This window comes from Phyllobates terribilis, unplaced genomic scaffold (genome assembly GCF_046119375.1).
Source record: "Phyllobates terribilis strain yellow unplaced genomic scaffold, ASM4611937v1 Scaffold_292__1_contigs__length_2399606, whole genome shotgun sequence".
Classification (NCBI taxonomy): domain Eukaryota; kingdom Metazoa; phylum Chordata; class Amphibia; order Anura; family Dendrobatidae; genus Phyllobates; species Phyllobates terribilis.
Window position 1 is genome coordinate 1303306 of NW_027363052.1, and position 23017 is coordinate 1326322.

Sequence of the window (23017 nt, forward strand, 5' to 3'; positions counted from 1 at the left end):
GAATCAGACATGAGATCTAAAGTGATAGAAGATTACAGTCCGGGGAAGACGGGAAACATTCATATAGACGGCCGGTGGAGATGTAGTCAGTGAAGCACTCTAGCCAAATATGTTTCTGGAGCCGTAGTAGAAGATGAAGATGTCGTCCTCATCATGAAGTAGTTATTCCTCATGTCACGTGTAATGAATATCTCCTGCAGTATTGCTAATGCCGATTCCAGTGTCGATAAATGAGCTGAGAATTAGCTTTATGGAAGATGAGTCTTTGAGAAACTAGTTCAGCTACAGACTCCAAGGAAGAAACTGCTTGTTGTCTGTGGCCTAAAATATATAGGTTTTATTACTAGATGTAAAGAAAAAACTAAATACGGTAAAATAATATATCTCCTCATATGTTTTCCTTTATTATCTCCAGTAATTGTATTATTACACAGGATTTTTATGATGTTACATCGGCTCATCATCTTCTCATTCAGGTCCCTACAATATCAGATCCTCTCAGTGAAGATCTATTAAAGAGAATTTTCCTTATGGAATCATCAAAGGTGGATTTGGACAGGGACAAGATGATGGAGAGGATATTACACCTCACCCTAGAGATCCTCTTCCGGCTTACTGGAGAGGTGAGAGATTCTGATGATGTCACATTACATCATTCTTATCTATGGGAATAACAGATGGACAGAACTGGAGAGGTGAGGACTCTGGAAATGTCTGTAGTAAGATTTATTAATGTGTCTCTCCATAACCAGGATTACACAGTAGTGAAGAAAACCTCTAGTGAGCACCGTCAGGTCCATATGTCTGAGGGATGGGGAAGACCCCTGAGCCCATTCACAGTGCCTCCATCTCAAGCCTTGATACATGAGGTCATCAATGACCAGAAGATCCTAGAACTCACCTACAAGATGATTGAGCTGCTGACTGGAGAGGTGACACTGCTGGGAATACTGGGATATTATACAGTAACACAATGAAAGGATCGGGGGGATGACTGTATCATTGTATGTGTCAGGTTCCTATAAGGTGTCAGGATGTCACTGTCTATTTCTCCATGGAAGAGTGGGAGTATTTAGAAGGACACAAAGATTTGTACAAAGACGTCATGATGGAGGTTCCCCAGCCCCTCACATCACCAGGTAATAGACAGGACTAAATACACACGACCTATAATTATCTGTATGTAAAGAATGAATTCAGTCCCTGTATGTGTTTCCTCCAGATCTATCCAGTAAGAGGACAACACCAGACAGATGTCCCCATCCTCTTCTTCCACAGGACTGCAAACAAGAAGACCCCAGTGTTCCTCAGGATCATCAGGTAGATGGAGAGAAGGTGTCATGAGATTTCCCCTATGATGTGTAGACGGCTGTGAAGGTCTTGTGTTCAGTCTTGTTTTATCCACCAGTATTATGTGTTTTCTATTTGTGTAATGAGAACGGTGGAGATGGCAGGATTAGATCTGATCATAGATGTGACTTCTCATCTGTTTGTGACTTTTACAATATTTGTTTCAGGGTGAAGATCTGACCCATATTAATACTATAGAGGCATATGTGAGGGGTGATGAGCGGTGTAAAGAGGAGATTCCTACATATGACTACCCAGGTGAGTAGTAACCACTAAAAGCAGAGAAGTCACAGATTCTTCTCAGTCACCGGCTGTGGCTGCTTTATCGGTTGTTTAGTTCAGCTGTATCATAATAGTGTGATCACCATTTTGCCTCCAGACCACAACATTCTCTTCCACCCAAAACTGTTCAAATGATTTTGGGCATTGAAACCCTTTTCCATAGAACTTACAACCTGGAGGATCCACCTACTCCCTGTGATTAGGAGACGTTACCTGCCCAGATCTGTAAACCACAAAGCCAGAAAATTACTTGAAGAAAAATATTATGATGGGCCTGTAAGAGAAAGTGGAGGGTAATGATGCTGTTGGCTTCCTAGATCTCTGATATCTTATTGGATGAATCTACCTTCTCTCCCTTCTGTGCTGCTGAATGTCCTCATATGGTCCCTACAAGACCAGGTCCAAACTTTCTGGCCGAACGTCACTTTTATGATCGACAGCATTAAATGTGCAGTGAGGCTGAGTGTGAATTTCTGTACAATAACACCAGAGTTTCCCTTTATCCTGACTTTTCAATTTCTTTTAAAACCGACTAACTTCATACAGGATCGCGATTAACTATGCAAAAAGCATTACACCTGTGCCATGATATACAGGTGCTTCTCAATAAATTAGAATATCATCAAAAAGTTAATTTATTTCAGTTCTTCAAAAAAGTGAAACTCCTATATTATATAGAGTCATTACACACAGTGATTTATTTCAAGTGTTTATTTCTGTTAATGTTGATGATTATGGCTTACAGACAATAAAAACACAAAAGTAATTATCTCAGTAAATTAGAATACTTTATAACACCAGCTTGAAAAATGTTTTTAAAATCCCAAATATTGGCCTACCGAAATGTATGTTCAGTAAATGCACTCAATACTTGGTCGGGGCTCCTTCTGCATCAATTACTGCATCAATGCTGCGCGGCATGGAGGCGATCAGCCTGTGGCACTGCTGAGGTGTTATGGAAGCCCAGGTTGCTTTGATAACAGCCTTCAGCTCGTCTGCATTGTTGGGTCTGGTGTCTCTCGTCTTCCTTTTGACAGTACCGCATAGATTCTCTATTGGGTTAAGGTCAGGCGAGTTTCTGGCCAATCAAGCACAGTGATACCGTTGTTTTTAAACCAGGTATTGGTACTTTTGGCAGTGTGGACAGGGGCCAAGTCCTGCTGGAGAATAAAATATCCATCTCCAAAAAGCTTGTTGGCAGAGGGAAGCATGAAGTGCTCTAAAATTTCATGGTAGACGGCTGTGCTGACTTTGGTCTTGATAAAACATAGTGGACCTACACCACCAGAAGACATGGCTCCCAAACCATCATGAATTGTGGAAACTTCACACTAGACCTCAAGCAGCTTGGATTTTGTGCCTCTCCACTTTTCCTCCAGACTCTGGGACCTTGATTTCCAAATGAAATGCAAAATTTACTTTCATCTGAAAACAAGACCTTGGACCACTGAGTAACAGTCCAGGTCTTTTTCTCCTTGGCCCAGGTAAGACGCTTCTGGCGTTGTATGTTGGTCATGAGTGGCTTGACACAAGGAATGCGACACTTGTAACACATATCCTGGATACTTCTGTGTGTGGTGGCTCTTGAAGCAATGACTCCAGCAGCAGTCCACTTCTTATGAATCTCCCCCCAAATTTTTGAATGGCCTTTTCTTAACAATCTTTTCAAGGCCGCAGTTATCCCAGTTGGTTGTGCACCTTTTTCTACCACACTTTTTCCTTCCACTCAACAGCCAGCTTCTTTAGCAATGACCTTTTGTGGCTTACCCTCCTTGTGGAGTGTGTCAATGACTGCCTTCTAGACACCTGTCAAGTCAGCAGTTTTCCTCATGATTGTAGAGCCTACTGAAACAGACTAAGGGACCTTTTTAAACGCATAGGAAGCCTTTGCAGGTGTTTTTTGTTAATTATTCTAATTTACTAAGATAATGACTTTTGTGTTTTCATTGGCTGTAAGCCATAATCATCAACATTAACCAAAATAAACACTTGAAATAGATCTCTGTTTGTAATGACTCTATATAATATATGAGTTTCACTTTTTATATTGAAGAACTGAAATAAATTAACTTTTTGATGATATTCTAATTTATTGAGAAGCACCTGTATCTCTAAGCTGTGCGAGGCTGATAGCTGTAATATATTGTAATATTTACACCTGCATGAATGTGTCGGCATGACTCGAGCCCTGGTATGTTCATTGATTCACTTCACGTCATAAATTCCATTATGTTTTCAATCCTAAGGAATTCAGATTACTGCACAATCTCTCCTGAAATGGGGGCGCTAATACTTTCTCTACTCTTCTGATCAGGTTATTGTAGCTCCAATGGTCCACCATAAATAAGTGTAAGTTAATGTTGGAGTTCTCCCCTCATACATATGTTCTTGTTGAGGATGTAACATATTTTTTATGTCTTTATTTATAGGTTTATTCTGTATAATAGTTTGATTGTGGTGGGATCGGCCGGCCTCACTTATGTGAATCTGCAAGTCCCTGATAGTCTTTAAAAAAAATGGTCTCCATTACGTCTTCCTAATGCCCGAGGTCTAAATATAAGACACCTCAGCTCTGCACAATTATAAAAAGTTCATTTAAAATGTCTAATATTTCTTCTTGAAACTCATCTGATCTGAAAATATTGGCACTTAGCGATAATTTAGATTGCCAAGAGCCACCGAGCCCGATACTCTAATTACTACAGAGAGGTTTCACCACCATTTACTCATTTTTTTACTAAAGAAGCCTGTTCAGCTTGATTTCTCCAGTAGATGTGTTATGGTCTATAGTCACAGTTTTGCCCATCACCCTTTTAACTTCTTTAAAGGGAATCTGTCATCCCCTGTGAGATTTGAGACCCCTAATATGGGCATACAGGTTATAGAAAAGTAAATCTATACATGCCTGTGTGGCCCATAGTAGAGGTCTGCTTGCAGTGAAATGGAGTGTTATAAAGTCTGTCTTCACATGCTTGGCGTCCCCCGGACACAAAGAAATCCCCACCTATCTCTTTAGTTAGTCTATAAATTCCCGCCTATATGCTTATTTAGCATGTCCCCCCCCCCCCTCCCCTGCACGTCACAGGGCCCTGTGACGTGCTCTCTTGTCACTCAGTTCCTGCACATGCGCGTTGCGACGCTCACATCAGGAGCGCTTTGTTTCCTCCAGGCCCGTTTGTCTCTGCACTGTTCCGCAGTGTTCTGGTGCACCGGGGAGGCTGCACCGGGGAGCCTGCACACCAGAACACTGCGGAGCATTGCAGAGACAAACAGGCCGGGAGGAAACAAAGCACTCCCGATGTGAGCATCGCATTGCACATGCGTGGGAAATTAGTTAGATCAGTGCATGTCACAGGTCCCTGTGACGTGCAGGGGAGGTGGGGAACATGCTAAATAAGCAGATAGGCGGGGACTTCTTGGCGTCCGGGGGACGCCAAGCATGTGAGAGGGGATTTTATAAAACTCCATTTCACTGCAAGCAGACCTCTAGTATGGGCCATACAGGCATGTATAGATCTACTTTTCTATAACCTTGTATGTCCATATTATAGGTCTCAAATCTCCCAGGGGGTGACAGATTCTCTTTAACCCCTCTACATGGATCTGGACTTACACAGAGGCCCGTAGGCTTGGGCCACGGTGTTACCTGCTGTTCTGTGGTGTGAGATGGGAAGAAGAATAGTCCGTTAGCCGGGTCAGAACCAGGAGGGCAGAGAAAATACAAAATCAGAAGAAACGAGTAGTCAGTAAACAGGCCGAGGTCACAACAGGAAACAAATACACAAGCCGGGAGCTGAGCACAGAGGTCTGAACCAGAGGAGAACAAGGCTGTATCTGGCAGCTTCCGGCAATATGCTTCCAGCTTTAGTAGGGTGCGGTGCTTTCCAGTTCTCTGAAGGAGGGAGCAGATTACTCCAGCTGGACAGCACGCACACCCATACTGCCAAACTGGATGATACTACTTGTCCCAGCAACCCTAATCTTAATGGCTGGACAGAGCCTGCACCGCCCAGAGCTTCTGGTTCCAACGTCTCCTCCATCACCAGTGATGCCTGCAGAATGAATAAGGCTCCTGCTGACAGAATTAGACGTTGCAGGAGCAGATCCCAGAAAAAATGGGACACACCATTTTAAGAAACCTTGATATGACAAAATGAAAGAAAACCAGAGCAGTAGAAATACCCATAAAGTGACTCCATCTTGGAAATTATAACCTTCAGGTAATTAATCTATAGGAGTAGGGAATATTTTGATTCCACAGGCACTTTCCGGAAATTAGCACGCAGTGGATGTTGGAGAGTGAAAATTGCAAACATGCCATTTTATTACCCAACACACAGTGCCCAGATAAATTAAGTGGGTTCTAAATGTGGTTTGGGCACAGCCTTTTAGACTGTGAACTGTCATTGACTTGGTGAATAATTCTTTTTTTTTACGTAACTTGCCATTTTTACAGACACTAAGTAAAAATGTGAAAAAATGTAACAATATTTTATTCAAAAACAATACTTAATTTTATTCTTGGCAGATGACTGTACCAGGAGATCAGAAGGACAACTGACATCTTTTAAATCACATGAGGTTGAGATCCCACAAGATACAATTGAAATAAATGCCATTACTCCAGATATAACATCATCCCATCACAGCAAAGATCAATCATCTAATCCTTTGAAACAGGTCCTGTCTTCTGATACATTAGCGACTACTAAGGAAAATCAAAGTTACAAAATAAGCATTAAAAAACGAACTGCTCCTAAAGCAAAGAAGACATTTTCACCTTCAGAATATAGAAATACTCTTCTTAAACAAGAAAAAAATCCCAGATCAGATCTTGTGAGGCAGAGAAATCACACAGGGGAGAAACCTTTTTCCTGTTCAGAATGTGGGAATGGTTTTAACTACAAATCAGAGCTTGTTATACATCAGAGAACCCACACATGGGAGAAGCCTTTTTCATGTTCAGAATGTGGGAAATGTTTTAACCAAAAATCAGCTTTAGTTATGCACCAGAGAACCCACACAGGAGAGAAGCCTTTTTCATGTTCAGAATGTGGGAAATCTTTTAACTATAAATCAGTTTTGATTAATCACCAGAGAACTCACACAGGGGAGAAGCCTTTTTCCTGTTCAGAATGTGGGAAATGTTTTAATCCAAAATCAGCTTTAGTTATGCACCAGAGAACCCACACAGGGGAGAAGCCTTTTTCTTGTTCAGAATGTGGGAATGGTTTTAGCTACAAATCAGAGCTTGTTATACATCAGAGAACCCACACAGGGGAGAGGCCTTTTTCATGTTCGGAATGTGGGAAATGTTTTAACCATAAATCAGTTTTGATTACTCACCAGAGAACTCACACAGGGGAGAAGCCTTTTTCCTGTTCAGAATGTGGGAAATGTTTTAACCAAAAATCAGCTTTAGTTATGCACCAGAGAACCCACACAGGGGAGAAGCCTTTTTTCTGTTCAGAATGTGGTACTGGTTTTAACTACAAATCAGAGCTTGTTATACATCAGAGAACCCACACAGGGGAGAGGCCTTTTTCTTGTTCAGAATGTGGGAATGGTTTTAACTACAAATCAGAGCTTGTTAATCATCAGAGAACCCACACAGGGGAGAAACCTTTTTCTTGTTCAGAATGTGGAAAATGTTTTAACCTAAAATCAGTTTTGGTTAGACACCAGAGAGCTCACACAGGGGAGAAGCCATTTTCATGTCCAGAATGTGGGAAAAGTTTTAAACATAAACCGGTTTTGGTTAATCACCAGAGAACTCACACAGGGGAGAAGCCATTTTCATGTCCAGAATGTGGGAAAAGTTTTAAACATAAACCGGTTTTGGTTAATCACCAGAGAACCCACACAGGGGAGAAGCCTTTTTCCTGTTCAGAATGTGGAAAATGTTTTAAACAGGAATCGGCGCTTTATACACATCAGAGAACTCACACAGGGGAGAAGCCTTTTTCCTGTTCAGAATGTGGGAAATGTTTTAACCGGAAAGCGCATCTTGATAGACATCAGAGAACTCACACAGGGGAGAAACCTTTTTCCTGTTCAGAATGTGGGAAATGTTTTGTGACGAAATCATCTCTTTTGAGTCACCAAAGAATTCACACAGGGGAGAAGCCTTTTTCATGTTCTTAATGTGGGAAATGTTTTACACGGAAATCAATTCTTAATAAACATCAGAGAAGCCACACAGGTGAAAATCCTTTTTCATGTTCAGAATTTTGGAAATGTTTTAACCGAAAATTGTATCTTCTTAAAGGGGTTACTAAGAAAAAAAAACAAAATAAGTCAGCTCACCCATTGAGGAATCCAAAGCTCAGGAAACCAGCAGGAATACGAATCGAGAGCAGAAAAAAATCCAGCTTCAATGACTAAAGACCTTACTGTCTGAAACGTGTCTGCTAGAAAATATTTCCCCCTCTAGAGGTCGTAACATCCATGCTGTTATCTCAGATTTTTTATATTTACTCAATAAAGCAATGTTTTTAGAGGATCATTGAAGCTGGATTTTCTTCTGCTCTCGATTCTTAAAGGGGTTGTCCACTACTTGGACAATGCTTTGTCATTCCTGATGTTTGGCCTCGTTAAATGTGACGCCAGCGCTGATTGGGCTCAGGGCTCACATGGCGTAACAACCTGACCTGAGCCCCGGGAACACAAGTGCTGACACAGATGGAACGGCACAAGTATGGGAGGTTTGTATAATTCTTATACTAATTTTTGTAATAAGTATATTGTTTATCCATTATGTATATATTCAGTGTGTTCATTAATAGAGATTTGAATCCTTAGGTATAGAAATATAGGTTTATCAAAAGATCATAACAGGTCTACTTTTCAGTCATGCTCTTTGCGGTCAGAAGCATCTAACATTCTGAGATACAGTGGTGTAAAACAAAGTGTTTGCCCCGTCCTGATTTCTTATTCTTTTGCATATTTGTCATACCTAAATGTTTCAGATCATCAGATTTAAATATTAGACAAAGATAACACAAGTAAACACAAAAAGCCGTTTTTAAATGAAGGTATTTTATTATTAAGGGAAAAAGAAATCCAAAGCTCCAGGGCCCTGTGTAAAAAAGGCCCCACTCATGCCCCACTTAAAACCTAAATTAACTGTGGTTTATAACATCTTTGGGAACCTGAGTTAAATTTCCCTAGCCACACTCAGGCCTGATTCCTGCCACACCTGTTCAAGAAAATACTTTAATAGGAATTGCTTGACAAAGTGAGGTAGACCAAAAGATGCTCAAAAGCTAGACATCATTCCGCGATCCAAATAAATTCAAGAACAAATGAGAAAAAAGTAATTGAGATCGATCAATCTGGAAAAGGTTATAAAGCCATTTCTAAAGCTTTAGGACTCCAGCGAACCACAGTGAGAGCCATTATCCACAAATGGCAAAAGCATGGAACAGTGGTCAACCTTCCCAGGAGTGGCCGGCCCACCAAAATTACTCTAAGAGCGCAGCGGCCACTCATCCAAGAGGTCACAAAAGACCCTGCAACAACATCCAAAGAACTGCAGACCTCACTTGCCTCAGTTAAGGTCAGTGTTCAAGACTCGACCATTAGAAAGAGACTGGGCGAAAATGGCCTGCGTGGCATAGTTCCAAGACTAAAACCATTGCTAAGCAATAAGAACATAAATGCTTTTCTCAGTTTTGTCAGAAAACATCTTGATGATCCCCCAAGACTTTTGGGAGAATACACTGTGGACTGACGAGACAAAAGTTGAACTTTTTGAAAGGTGAATGTCCCATTACATCTGGCATAGTAGTAACACAGCATTTCAGAAAAGGAACATCATACCCACAGTAAAATGTGGTGGTAGTGTGATGGTCTGGGGCTGTTTTGCTGCTTCAGGACTTGGAAGACTTGCTGTGGTAAATGGAACCTTTAATTCTGCTGTCTACCAAAAAATCCTGAAGGAGAATGTCCGGCCATCTGTTTGTGACCTCAAGCTGAAGCGCATTTGGGTTATGCATCAGTACAATGATCCAAAACACACCAGCAAATCCACCTACCTCTGAATGGCTTAAGAAAAACAAAATTAAGACTTTGGAGTGGCCTAGTCAAAGTCCTGACTTTAATCTGATTGAGATGCTGTGGCATGACCTTAAATAGGCGGTTCATGCTCTGAAACCCTCCAATGTGGCTGAATTACAAAAATTTAGCAAAGATGAGTGGCCAAAATTCCCCCAGAGCGTTGTAAAAGACTCATTGCCAAACTGCAAACGCTTGATTGCAGTTGTTGCTGCGAAGGGTGGCCCAACCAGTTATTAGGTTTAGGGGGCAATCACTTTTACACACAGGGCCCTGTAAGTTTGGATTTTTTTTCCCTAAATAATAAAGACCTTCATTTAAAAACTGCATTTTGTGGGTACTAGTGTTATCTTTATGTAATATTTAAATTTCTTTAGTGATCTGAAACATTTAAGTGACAAACATGCAAAAGAAAAGAAATCAGGAAGGGGCAAACATTTTCACACCACTGTATGTGTAGAAGCAGTATCCGTATCTTTTGAAACACAGTTTGCTTAGAATATTATCTATAGTCGGCAGCAAGTATTAGTGTTAGCTGCCTGTCATATCTGATTGTGTATATTTTGCATTGCCTGTATAAGCTTGATCGGAATGAATTAGCGTCAGACAGCCTGCTGAGCATCTCACTTGTCTCCTTGTTGAACAAAATAAACAGATTTTTACTCTGGAATTCAGGATGATCTCCTATCTCACTTGGTAGAAAGTGAAATATTCCCGTCAATAATTGTTTTTATTTTAGAGTCAAACATGTGGAATGTTTGTCCACTACTTGGACAACCCCTTTAAACATTAAAAATCCCACAGCGGGAGAAGTCATTCTCATACCAAGAGTGTGAAAAATTAATTACTGGAAAATCTATTTTGTTGACCATCAAAAATAACTCCGATGGGGAGAAACTATATATGTTATTAACAAATTATACAAAAACATATAACATAATTAACCCCTTAATGACCACCAATATGTCTTTACTGACCTGAGATATAAGAGACTAGCATCCTCCGACCGGTTGACAATCCAGCTGTACACTATAGCTGACAACTTGCTGCATTGGCTACAATCAGTGTTGGAACCGACCATGACCGTTTAACTCCTCAGATGCTACTGTCAATAATAACTACAGCAATTAGATGATTAAAGGGAAGGTGGCATAAAAAATGTAAACAATTAAAAAAATGTAAAGTATTAATGTTTTGATTTTTTTTTTTTAATATCATTTGTTTTTAATGAAGTAAAATATGAAAAATAATTTAACAAGGTTTGGTATTTCCACTTTTAAACACTAGGGGAGCAACTGCTGAAATTTGCCATGAAAACCTAGTATACAACTAGCTCACATTACGACTGCAGTAAATGTGGGCTGGATCTGCTCTCATGTGTGTCATGTCGCTTCTCTACTCCCTTTCTGGGTGTTTGTAACAGGATAAGAGAGGATGAAGTTTAGGATCACAGTGTGGAGCCATTTTGTTGGTGACTGCCAGTGATACTGACAAGTACAGTGTCACCGAGGACGGCCGGCAGCGCCGATTCTGTTAGTGCTGCTCCCTGTATCATAAGCTGGGGTTAGATACTGTCGTGGTAGCCCTTCCAAGAATTTGGATTGAGATAATTGAGATTGAGAAAGAAAATAACACACAGTCAGTGTCTGAGTGTATAATTCTTGTCTGCCCTCAGAACCCAAGCAACAAGTACTTTATTACACCCCCAGAAGAAAGGGGATGGCGAACATTGCCTAAGAAAGAAAGTATTTTAATTGGAAATAACAGTCGTCCTTGAAAGCAGCTCTGTCTAATTTACTATACTTTTAAAAACAAAGAAGGAAAGCTTAACACGAAGACAGCTCTATATTTCATACAATGCCGTGTTATCGCTTTTATGAGTAACACTTATAAGACTAATATTAAAATATTAAATTATCAAAAATATATAGGTAGATTTAATTGTCTAACATAATAATCAAAGCAAAGTATAAATATTTACCATAACAATACGCGGAGTGTTACACACACTGGGATTATTCACAGCACATGATACACTACACATATCTAGATACAGGGCTCAGTGTAGTGTATCACATGATGGGATTAGGTACACCAGTCCAGGGCGTACCGCACACGATGACGGTATTAGATACATCAGTCCAGGGCGTATCGCACACTATGACGGGATTAGATACGCTGGTCTGGGGCGTATCGCACACGATGACTGGATTAGATACATCAGTCCAGGGCGTATCGCACACAATGACTGGATTAGATACACCGGTCTGGGGCATATCGCACATTTTCTTGGTGATACAAGTACAGTGTCACTGAGGATGGCCGGCAGAGCTGATCCTGATAGATGGTGCTGCTCGCTGTATGATAAACTGGGGTTAGATATGTGGACTGTATCACATGCGCGATTAGATACGCTTAGAGTAACATGCTGCAATTAGATACAGGATTAAGTGTAGTGTATCACATTATGGGATTAGATATTGAGCTCAGCAGAGTGTATCACACAGGATGGGATTAGATACACAGTTTCTACAGTAATGTATGGAGCAGGGTCACACCTTACACCACTGCTCCCATAGAAGTGGACGGAGAGGGGTCATACATTAAACCACTGCTACCATAGAAGTGGACGGAGCGGGGTCACACATGACACCACTGCTCCCATAGAAGTGGACGCAGCGGGGTCACACATTACACCACTGCTCCCATAGAAGTGGATGCAGCGGGGTCACACATTAAACCACTGCTCCCATAGAAGTGGACTGAGCGGGGTCACACATGACACCACTGCTCCCATAGAAGTGGACGCAGCAGGGTCGCACATTACACCACTGCTCCCATAAAAGTGGACGCAGCGGGGTCACACATTACACCACTGCTCCCATAGAAGTTGACGGAGCGGGGTCACACATTACACCACTGCTCCCATAGAAGTGGATGCAGCGGGGTCACACATTAAACCACTGCTCCCATAGAAGTGGACTGAGCGGGGTCACACATGACACCACTGCTCCCATAGAAGTGGACGCAGCGGGGTCACACATTACACCACTGCTCCCATAGAAGTGGACGCAGCGGGGTCACACATTACACCACTGCTCCCATAGAAGTTGACGGAGCGGGGTCACACATTACACCACTGCTCCCATAGAAGTGGACAGAGCAGGGTCAGACATTACACCACTGCTCCCATAGAAGTGGACAGAGCAGGGTCAGACATTACACCACTGCTTCCATACAAGTGAACAGTGCGGGGTCAGACATTACACCACTGCTCCCATAGAAGTGAACAGAGCGGGGTCACACATTACACCACTGCTTCCATAGAAGTGGACGGAGCGGGGTCACACATTACACCACTGCTTCCATAGAAGTGAACAGAGCGGGGTCAGACATTACACCACTGCTTCCATAGAAGTGGACAGAGCGGGGTCACACATTACACCACTGCTTCCATAGAAGTGGACAGAGCAGGGTCAGGCAAAAAAACAAACCTGTTGTCCAAGTCTCAGGAATTCCACATATTCACAAGGATCAGACGGAATCTACAGGATGGTGAGGAGTGTGTCTCCAAGCATACAACCACGTGGACGTCTGCGGAACTCAGAAAAGCCACAAAGGACCATCCATTGACGATTGGATCAATCCCGGAGAGGAAAAGCCATTCCATAGGTGAGAAATGGATTTTATTCTTGACTATTCTAAGAAAAGTAACATACAGGTTAAGTTTGTTCATAGTCATACAGATGCACCATTATGATCGATTTGTATAGCCAATGTGAAGCAGAGAATCTTAGTATTGATAAAAGTTTTCTCTCTGTAAAAAAGTTACAGAGAAACCTTCAAAATGTGATGCATATGGTCCGTGTGTACAATAATTTAGTCTTTGAAGAAACTGACACACAGAAAGCCTGGATTATCATACAAGACATCAGTCATACTGATAAACAGGTGGACACACAAGAGACCAGTCATACTGAGACACAGGACATTGACGGGGATTACTTTGATTGTCCAAATTGTTTGATTTTGGCAGAACATATTGAACAATTGGATCAAATTGCTACTCGGACAGAGTTTTTGTCCAAATTACACCAAGACATAAAAAAGGTTTCTGTTCATACAAGATCCAATAGTAAAAGTGAAGATAATGCCTCTACATCATTCGTACCAGACGCAAAGTCCAGATGTTTCAGTAGAAGCTTTACTGGGAAATGAATTACAAAGGAAAAAATTACATGACAGAGCAGCACGAATCAATCTTAAAATACACGATCAAATAATGAAAACTGTAAAAGACTTTCCAAAGTACAATGATAAGATGGATGCTTTTGATAATGCAAATATTTTTGAACCCAATACAGATAAATTCCATCTTACTAACGAACTAAAAAACAAGACATTTAGAGTTTTGTTACCCTCACATATGGCAAAAAGATTACAGACCACACCCAGATTAAATGAGGATAATGAACTGACACATAGTACTAAAAAAGACAGACTTAGACAATTGCTATTATTTACCACAGGAGACATGCCCTCTCTCAACATTCTGCATCAATTGAGTGCGATTATCCATAATGACCCATTTGCTTTTTTGGTCAAATTTGAACAGGCCCATAGAATTGTGATGCCTGTTGGGCCTAATGAGGAACCAACATCCATGATCAAATTGTATGTAACAAAATTCAAGTACATAGATCCTGTTTCAGTGCAATTGGCTAGTGTTCTGACATCATTGCAGGAGGCAACAACTTTTATCGACAAAATTAGGAGATCCATGAAGCAGAACCAGGTGAAGGCAAAAATAGCTGTAGTTCATGAGGAAAAAGATAGACAACTAACATCAGAGAAAACTCAACCACAACCTAAACCCACATTAACATCCAGGAACAGAGATGACACTGAACATAGAGGTAAAAATATCACACAGAGGAGCAATATTAATTGTTATTTTTGTGGTATACCTGGACACTTGAAGCGGCAGTGCAGGAAATTTTTGAGAGAAGAATCAGAGGTAGGTACACTGGGAACAGGTAAGCTTGGAAGGGAAAACAGACTCTTACCAAAATCATCCATCAAACCTTCCGCCCATCCATTCAATTCTCCCACATCCCCTCACAATAAGCTCCATTAATCGGACAGATCAGAGAGATGACAGTGAAGGAGTCAGATTCCAGGGACTGCATTTAAAAAGGACACTGGTCTGCTCCCATCTCCATCTCTCTGACTAGCAAAGCATACGCCCATACCCATTTCATTGGAATTTTTGATTCAAGTTACATTGGATGAATATTGAAGTCCATTTCTCAATGTGATTTTTGCAGAACAAAGGTCTATGTTTCTTATTGATACAGGGGCACAATTAAGTCTTGCTAATCTTGATTTGATGGTAAAACCAGAATCTCCAAGTTGTAATATTATCGGATTCAGCAGAAAAGGAAAAACAAAAGCAAAGCTCGTTCCCAATGTTATGTTGGAAATACTTGGTTCTTTCAAAACAGGAATTGACATTTGGCATTGTCGTGATTCTGAGAATATACTTGCCACAGATTTTATGCACAAATTCGGATGGGTAATTGATCTAGGGAATCAAGTGATCTGGAAAGATTCTAATGGACCCATAGTCATTGACCCTAGTGAATATAGCCATGTTGGAAGTATTTGCTTGAATGATGTTGTGTCATCAGATCATTTGTGGCCTGAAACTGGCGGTGATGAGGTACTGACTGAAATTGTACAATGTTTTCCTTCTCTTTGGGCTCAGTTCAGGAATGAGGTGGGTACAATGAAGGATGTAATTGTGAATGTAGAAGGACGTGATCCTCCTCCACAGCGTCAGTATAAATTGCCTCCAGATTCAATTAGTTCTATGTCTAAGATCGTACAGGAATTGTTAGCTCAAGGTGTCATACCTAAGGCTAACTCTGTAAGTAACAATCCTTTATGGTGTGTATTGAAATCTGATGGTAGATATCGAATGATATTGGATTTGCGGATGTTTAATAAACATACTCCCAACGTCGCTCCCATTGTTGCCGATACTCATGACATGATGGCAAAGGTAAAATATTTCTCTGTACTACACATCAGTAATGTTTTTTTCAGTATACCTCTTGAAAAGAGCTGTCAGTACAAGTTTGCATTTACTTTCTTGGATGAACAATATCTGTTTTGCAGGTTACCTCAAGGAGCACATTTGTCACCTAATGTTCGTCATCAGATGTTGGCAAAGGCTCTATTTGTTTTGCAAGTTCACACATCAGAGACAGCGGTGTCGGCTGTTCTGTTACAATTGCAGGGAGAAGAGTGGAGAATTTTGGGCTATTTGGTAGGTGTCTTCTTTGCAGTGAAAGCGACTGAACACGTTGGTTTTAACAAAATCATTCTGCAAACTCCTCATTCTACACTAAAACTTCTCTTTGAGAAAAATATCCCAGGTGTGTCACATCGGAGATTTGCCCATTGGTTACTGTCATTGTCTCCCAATCAAATTGAGGTAGATTATAAGGCCAAATATGTTCTTCCTCAGTTGATGCAATATGAAGGGCAAATTCATGATTGTCTCCAGTCTTTTCAGGATCCTATTCCATCGCTTTTCAGACGGTAGGCAGAGGTAACAGATGAAGCAGTCTTTGTAGATGGTTCCAGATTCTATTCAGATGGGCACTATTATACAGGATATGCCATTTTTTATCCCACAAGAGGACAGGTGGTAACGCACAAGTTACCGAGTCATTTTCCAGCTTAGAGGGCAGAGCTAGAAGCAGTAAGAATGGTGCTACAGCTGAATGAGGCTGATGATCAGTGTCCCATTGTAATCTACAGTGATAGCTCCTATGTTGTGAGATTATTGACAGATTACCTGTCAGTTTGGGAAAAAAGAGGCTGTAGATCCTTCTAAGGCTATGTGCACACGATGCGGAAATGCTCTGGATTTTTTCCTGAGCGTTTCTGCATCTCCCTGGCAGAAAAAATGTATGCGGATTTTACATGCGGATTTTACATGCGGATTATACATGCGGATTTTACATGCGTTTTTCCTGCCAGGGACAAGCGCATGTGAAGCTTTCTTCACATGCATTTCTGCCTGCGGGTTGTCAAGCGCTTTCCAAGAGATTTTAGCATCACTTGGAAAGTGCTTGACAACTTGGTCACACTATATAAATCCATGCAAATGGCATGAATTTATATAGTGTGACCGAAAGAATGGTAAAAAATAAATATCATACTTACCTTCCGATGGCCCCTGGAGTCTTTATTCAATGCGTCTCGGCTTGCCGGCAGCTCACGGTACACTGAAGGACCTGCCGACATCAGCATCGCGTGACCCATCACATGACTAAATGACGTCAGCGCAGGTCCTTGAGTCCACCGCGATCTGCCGGCAAGCCAAGACAAGCACACTGGAGGCCATAAGAAGGTAAATATAATATTTATTTTTTATTTTATTCACAGTTTTTTTCACAGTTTTTTTCACAGTTTCTATGGTACCCAGGTCCGGAGGATAGTCTCCTCCTCTCCAGACCCGGGTACCATCCGCACATTGAAACGCATGGAATACGCATCTACAGATCCAGTGATGCGGATTCCATGCGTTCCGATGCAAGTCAATGGCGGCGAAAACGCAGCGCTTCTGCAAAATAATTGGTCATGCTGCATTTTTTTCCGCAATGATAATCCGCAGCGGAAATTTCCGCAGCAGGTACACAGCACATGCGGATTATCATTGGGGAACATGGCAGGCCTTCTACCAAGCATTTTTTAAGCGTTTCTGCAGCGGAATTGTCGCTGCAGAAACTCTTAAAAAATGCATCGTGGGCACACAGACTTACAAGACTCTTGTACATAGTGACACACTGAAAACAATTTTTGAGATAGCTTCAAAAACCCCTAATGGTTTTGCAATTGTCAAAGTTCCTGTCCATAAAAAGACTGATGATGAATTATCTGTTGGAAATGCAACCGCAGATACGTTAGCCAAAAAAGGCAGCCCTGACAGGAGAAGTGTTTGAGCCTGAACCTCTCGAGGTTTCAGCAGTTCAAAGAACAGACACGCATATCCCTTCTTTTGCGGAAGAACAAGAAAAAGATACAACTCTTGTTGCTTCCCGTGTTTTGTGTCATGACTTAAATGGGGACTTGCGTCCTGTTGTACCAAAACATCTACAGGATGAGTTCACGAGATAAAATCATGACAGCTTGGGTCATTTGGGCCAACAGAAATTGTTAGGCATTCTCAAAGAGAGATTTTACTGGGAAAAGATGGAAGAGACTGTACGAAATATTGTTCAATCATGTCTCATTTGTGCCCAAATTAATCCAAGACCAAAACGACAGAAACCGCCACTACTCCGAACTCCACCTGCAGATGGTCCTTGGTCTACGTTACAAATAGACTATATTGGTTCATTACCATCTGGTAAAAATGGTCTCAGGTATGCATTGATTGTAGTGTATGTTTTTTCTAAATGGGTTGAAATTTTACCTGTCAGGAAAGATGACGCTTTGTCTACAGCTAGAGTATTAGTTAATCATGTCTTTTGTACTTTGGGGGATCCCAAGAATGATTACCTCTGATCGAGGAAGTCACTTCACAGGAAAAATCATGCGAGCAGTTTGTACTATTCTAGGGGTACAATAGTTTCATGTACCTTACAATCCACAGTCTGCTGGTATTGTGGAAAGGAAGAATAGGACAGTAAAATCCAAAATTGCCAAAATGTTATTGGACAAAGGTAATACTTGGGTGGATGCAGTACCTTTTGTACTGTTGAGTGTTAGAGGAACAACTTCCTCCACAACTCAGTTTACTCCTTTTGAATTAATGACAGGAAGGAAAATGCCATTGATTTTCCCACATGAACCATTTTTGTCCACACCTCAAAAAGATGCTGTTCCAAGGTCCAAATGGTGGCAATTGTTGCAGGAAAACTTGAAAACCATTCTTCTACATCTTGCATCAAGAATACAGAGGATGGAGCCACCATATGAATCCAAATTCAAAAAAGGGGCTTTAGTCATGATTAAAACTTTCAGGAAGAGTGGACCTTGGGAAAGTAACTGGGAAGGTCCCTTTAAAATAATCGACACCATGGGGCGAGTTATGATCCTAGTGCAACCAGCATCCAACCTGGTTAAAAATACCCGCAGACAACAAAAAGTGTGGGTACATGTTGATCAAAGCAAATTGTATATTGCAAAATAATGATACTGCATTTCTTTTAGGAAGAAATGGATTCCATAAGAGCTGGAATACGGAATACCATGTCCTTGATGGAAGGGATTCAACACCAATCCTTCAAGAAAAGAAAGTTTCCCAGGAAAGCTACTATCTGATGGGAACCACATTTCTGCTACTTTGTACTAATTGTGGTCTACGCAGAAGACATTTTATATCATGGAACAAATACTAGTGAAATGGATGGACATATCAAAGGAACTTTACATTCAAGGAAACCAAAAGGATCAAGTATACAAAATCTAATAGAGAAAGACAAACCGGACGATTCAGTAGATATTACTGGAAACATTTGCATGGGTTATGGTGTAGAATGCTGTATTGAGCTACACTTCATACACAACACTGCCATAATATTACATGCTGCCACAGGACCGAAGTTTACACAGTTACAAGTAGATTATATACATAATAATAAGACAGGCACATGGGAATGCAATCCTACAGATGTGTTATACTGGAATATAGAGATAAGAGGTGAAGAGAAAGCTGTGTGGTCGGGTGATATTACTAATGATATGATCACAAAAGGGACAGCTAGAACATCTGAAACAGAGATTGTGTTAAAGACACAACGTTTTGGTAAAATTTTGGATCCTTCATTACTTTCTATTACAGAAGGAGATGAAGATTGGGTAAAAACATGGAACTTCCAGAGAACCAGTACAAGTACAGGTATCTGTAGTTTTTACAGTAACAAATACTATCGCTCCAGAAGTAAGGGTTGCACCACAAGCAGTACATAGTCAAGAAAATATGTCTCCTCTTGAATTGAAATGCAACACAAGGTTAGAGTTACCTCCCGAGTCTTTGTTAACATGGACCAGAAACAAATTATTTTTGGGAAGTTTTTCAAATGGTCCAACAAATGTTATATATAGAAGTCAATACGGGAATGTGAGATGGTTGGATAAGAATTTTGTTTTTTCTCTAGATAATCCATCTCTTAAAGATTCTGGACTTTATCAATTTGTGTTTTAACTAAAAATAATTACAAACAATGTAAGATGTAAATGTTTTGTCAGGAGTAGATAATGTATGTACACAGACAAGGTTTCAACCATCTACTCCTTTCCAAATCAATCAATTCCAATCTAAACCTCTATTAACCCTAGAACGCATACCTGGGGCCTCGCAGGCCCGCCCTGTTAATTGTTTTCTATTTTCTGCAAGATTACTTTAGTTAGAATTTTGAAACTCTAGGTATTCCTCAGGTATATAGTTGTTTGTCATTTTTGTTTGAGTTATTCCATGTTATTTGCACACGGGCCTAAAAGGCCCCAGGTATGTGAAAATGTAGATTTTTATGGTCATGAGTTCTAGGGTTAAGGGATGGAGTGTTGATGGCCATGATATGGACTTTTAACATGTCTAGTTGGAAAATCTCATCCAGATATCCCCAGTGTCAATCACATCTCATTAACATGGAAATGGGAATACAACAATGTTTTGGGAGAAGAACATCAACACATGTTAGAAGTAAGAGGGGGATATTAGAAGGTATTTTGGGGGGATTAGGAACAGTGGGAAGTTTAATTAATACTATGGACATTCATACACTTAAATCAAATTTGGAAAATATTGGGTATATTGGAGGTAAAGGGGTAAAAATTCAGAAAAGTCTGCATCAACTCCTTGAGAAGATGGTTTTGAACACTGCTGCTGTGCTGGGATCTTCAGTGTCACATCTACAAGATGCTTCTTTAGCTCTAATGGAAAGTGAACAGGAATCCCAATGGCCGGAGCATGTCTAGAAATTCAGATTGAATATTCCACCAATCTGAAAATGATTGCAGAGGCATTGCAAAGTGGAATTACACCTTTAGGAATATTGAGAAATTTTCATACAGAATATAATTTTGCGTTAAATCACACAGATTTGTGGGTAAGTAAGTGGTTAGGATGTGAACAGAACATTTGTATAGGAACATCACTAATCTCAATATCGGGAGGAGAAGAAACCATGGTTCCTATAGCTGTTCTGGGAATTCCTGTTAGTAATACACAATTGCTATATTATCTATTACAGGACACAGATTTAGCATTTCATGGTACAAACACTGAACAATTAGACATTTCTTCATGCTTACATTTAGTTTCTAAGGTAATGTGTCTACCTGGACAGGATAAAGTCATTTATAACTCATGTTTCCATAATCATACCTCATGTCACGCTAGGGTTGAGAATGTGCACACGATACATGACTTGGTGACTCCAATAAGCTCAAACAAAATTTGTTTCCAAGTTATGTCCAAAAAATAAGTTGTTTCTGCATTCTTCTCATCTTGTGTACATGCTGAAAATCTGACAATAGGTTTATATTGTATGGAGGGAAATGTGAAAATTATCTACAAGAAGGAAGGAAGTATTAATATTACATCAATAGGGACAAGAAATCTGAAAATCCTTCCTATACAGTTCAGTTTGTCACAAATATATAATTTCCCTTGGGATATGTGGACAAATGAGATAAAGAAAGACAAAGGTTTGTTAAATTTGTTAACAAAACAACTAAAAGAAGCTGAAATTGTATTCAGACATGAACAAGGTAACTTAAATTATGTTGAACATGAGTGGACAAGTATGTCAGGCTCATCTTGGTGGAGAAATCTAGGAAGATCAGTAACTAGTTGGTCACAGTCTTCAGCAAAAATGGCTGCAGGAAATGTATTAACAAATCCAACCATAATCATATTTATTTTGGTCTTGCTGTGTATTTTTATCAGATTTTTATTGTGTGTAAAATTAAAAAAATAAACAAAAAAGATAAAGACAGAAATTAAAACGATATTTTAAGAGAAATGTTACTATAAAAAAATAGAACTATTTGATTTTAATTTTTATTTTTAATTTAGAAGCTTTTGGGAACTCAGATGACATTTAATACAGATGTTGATACAAGGTTTTCAGAATAAAGAATGAATGTGATACGAATGGTGAGAGAATGAGTTTAGGATTGATTATGATATTTTTTAAATCATAATCAGGGGGGACTGTAAAATATAAATTTCTTATGATAGAAAGATACATGCATAAGCTTTAACATGCTTGGGCTGTAACCATGCTTAGATTCAAATATAGAGAAAGACTGGAGTTATTCTGGGACCTTGGTAGAAACCTGTTCAGTTTGTCAAACCTATAGGACTCTTGTCTATATGGGTTATTTGGAGATAACTAATGATCCTTAAAGGTCACTAGCCATATGTTTAAAATATACCAACATGAGGTGATGTGCACGTAGCCAAAATGCATATGTCACAAGTTACTAGTTTTGTTCTAATATGGTAGAAGCTACTAATATATCAGCAAGTCGCCATATTGGGTTATGAAACTGTAAAAATATTCTCCAATGTATGTCTATGAGGCGAGATGGTATATAAGCAGAGCCAGACATGGGGGAGATCACTCATTCCTCGAGTATCTCCAACACGGATCATGCTTCTATACTGGATATGTAAGAACCTATAATTGTTTCCTTTCTCTCTTCTAACCTGATACTTCTTTTTGTGTGTGACTCGCCCCCTGGGCCGTGGGGCACGCGGATCCGGGCGATAGGGGAACGATGGGGGTAGTAGTAGTGGCGGCCCGGTCCCGCGGCTCAGGGTGGTCAGACCAATGGTAGTCTGCTATGCACTCCAAATAATGTCCGACTACGCCACCCGTGGATTGCGGTTATTAAGAACCGCCGCTGCAAGGCAGTCCGCCGGGGCTGATGATGGGTGCAGCTGAGGTGATGTGACTCCCCACGGGAAGAGTGCAGCCCCAGGGCAGTGTAGTGGATGTTAGGAGTGATGGTAGTGCGAGTCCCGGTGCTGATAGTGCTGGAGGCGCGAAGGAGCACACAGACAACAAGTTACAGTCCAGGGTCTTTACTCACAGTTCGTTTGTTCCAGGTCACTTCGGCCAGCAGTGACCGCCTGAGCCGTGCCGCGTCCACCAGGTGAGGGACTCAGTCAACTCCCAGGCAGTTCAGGAGCATGGCACAGGACCCCCTTTTATCCTTTTTCTGGCCTGCCTCACCAGTGACCCACTTTTGTCCAGCCGCCGCGGACCTGTGCGGTTAAACGTGGGCCCCGTCCTCCGCTGTC

General features: G+C 40.7%; 1 pseudogene; it reads left to right on the forward strand.

Annotated features, from left to right (window-relative positions):
* LOC141220414 (uncharacterized) overlaps nt 1-23017 on the forward strand; it is a 73406-nt pseudogene that overhangs the window by 18170 nt on the left and 32219 nt on the right.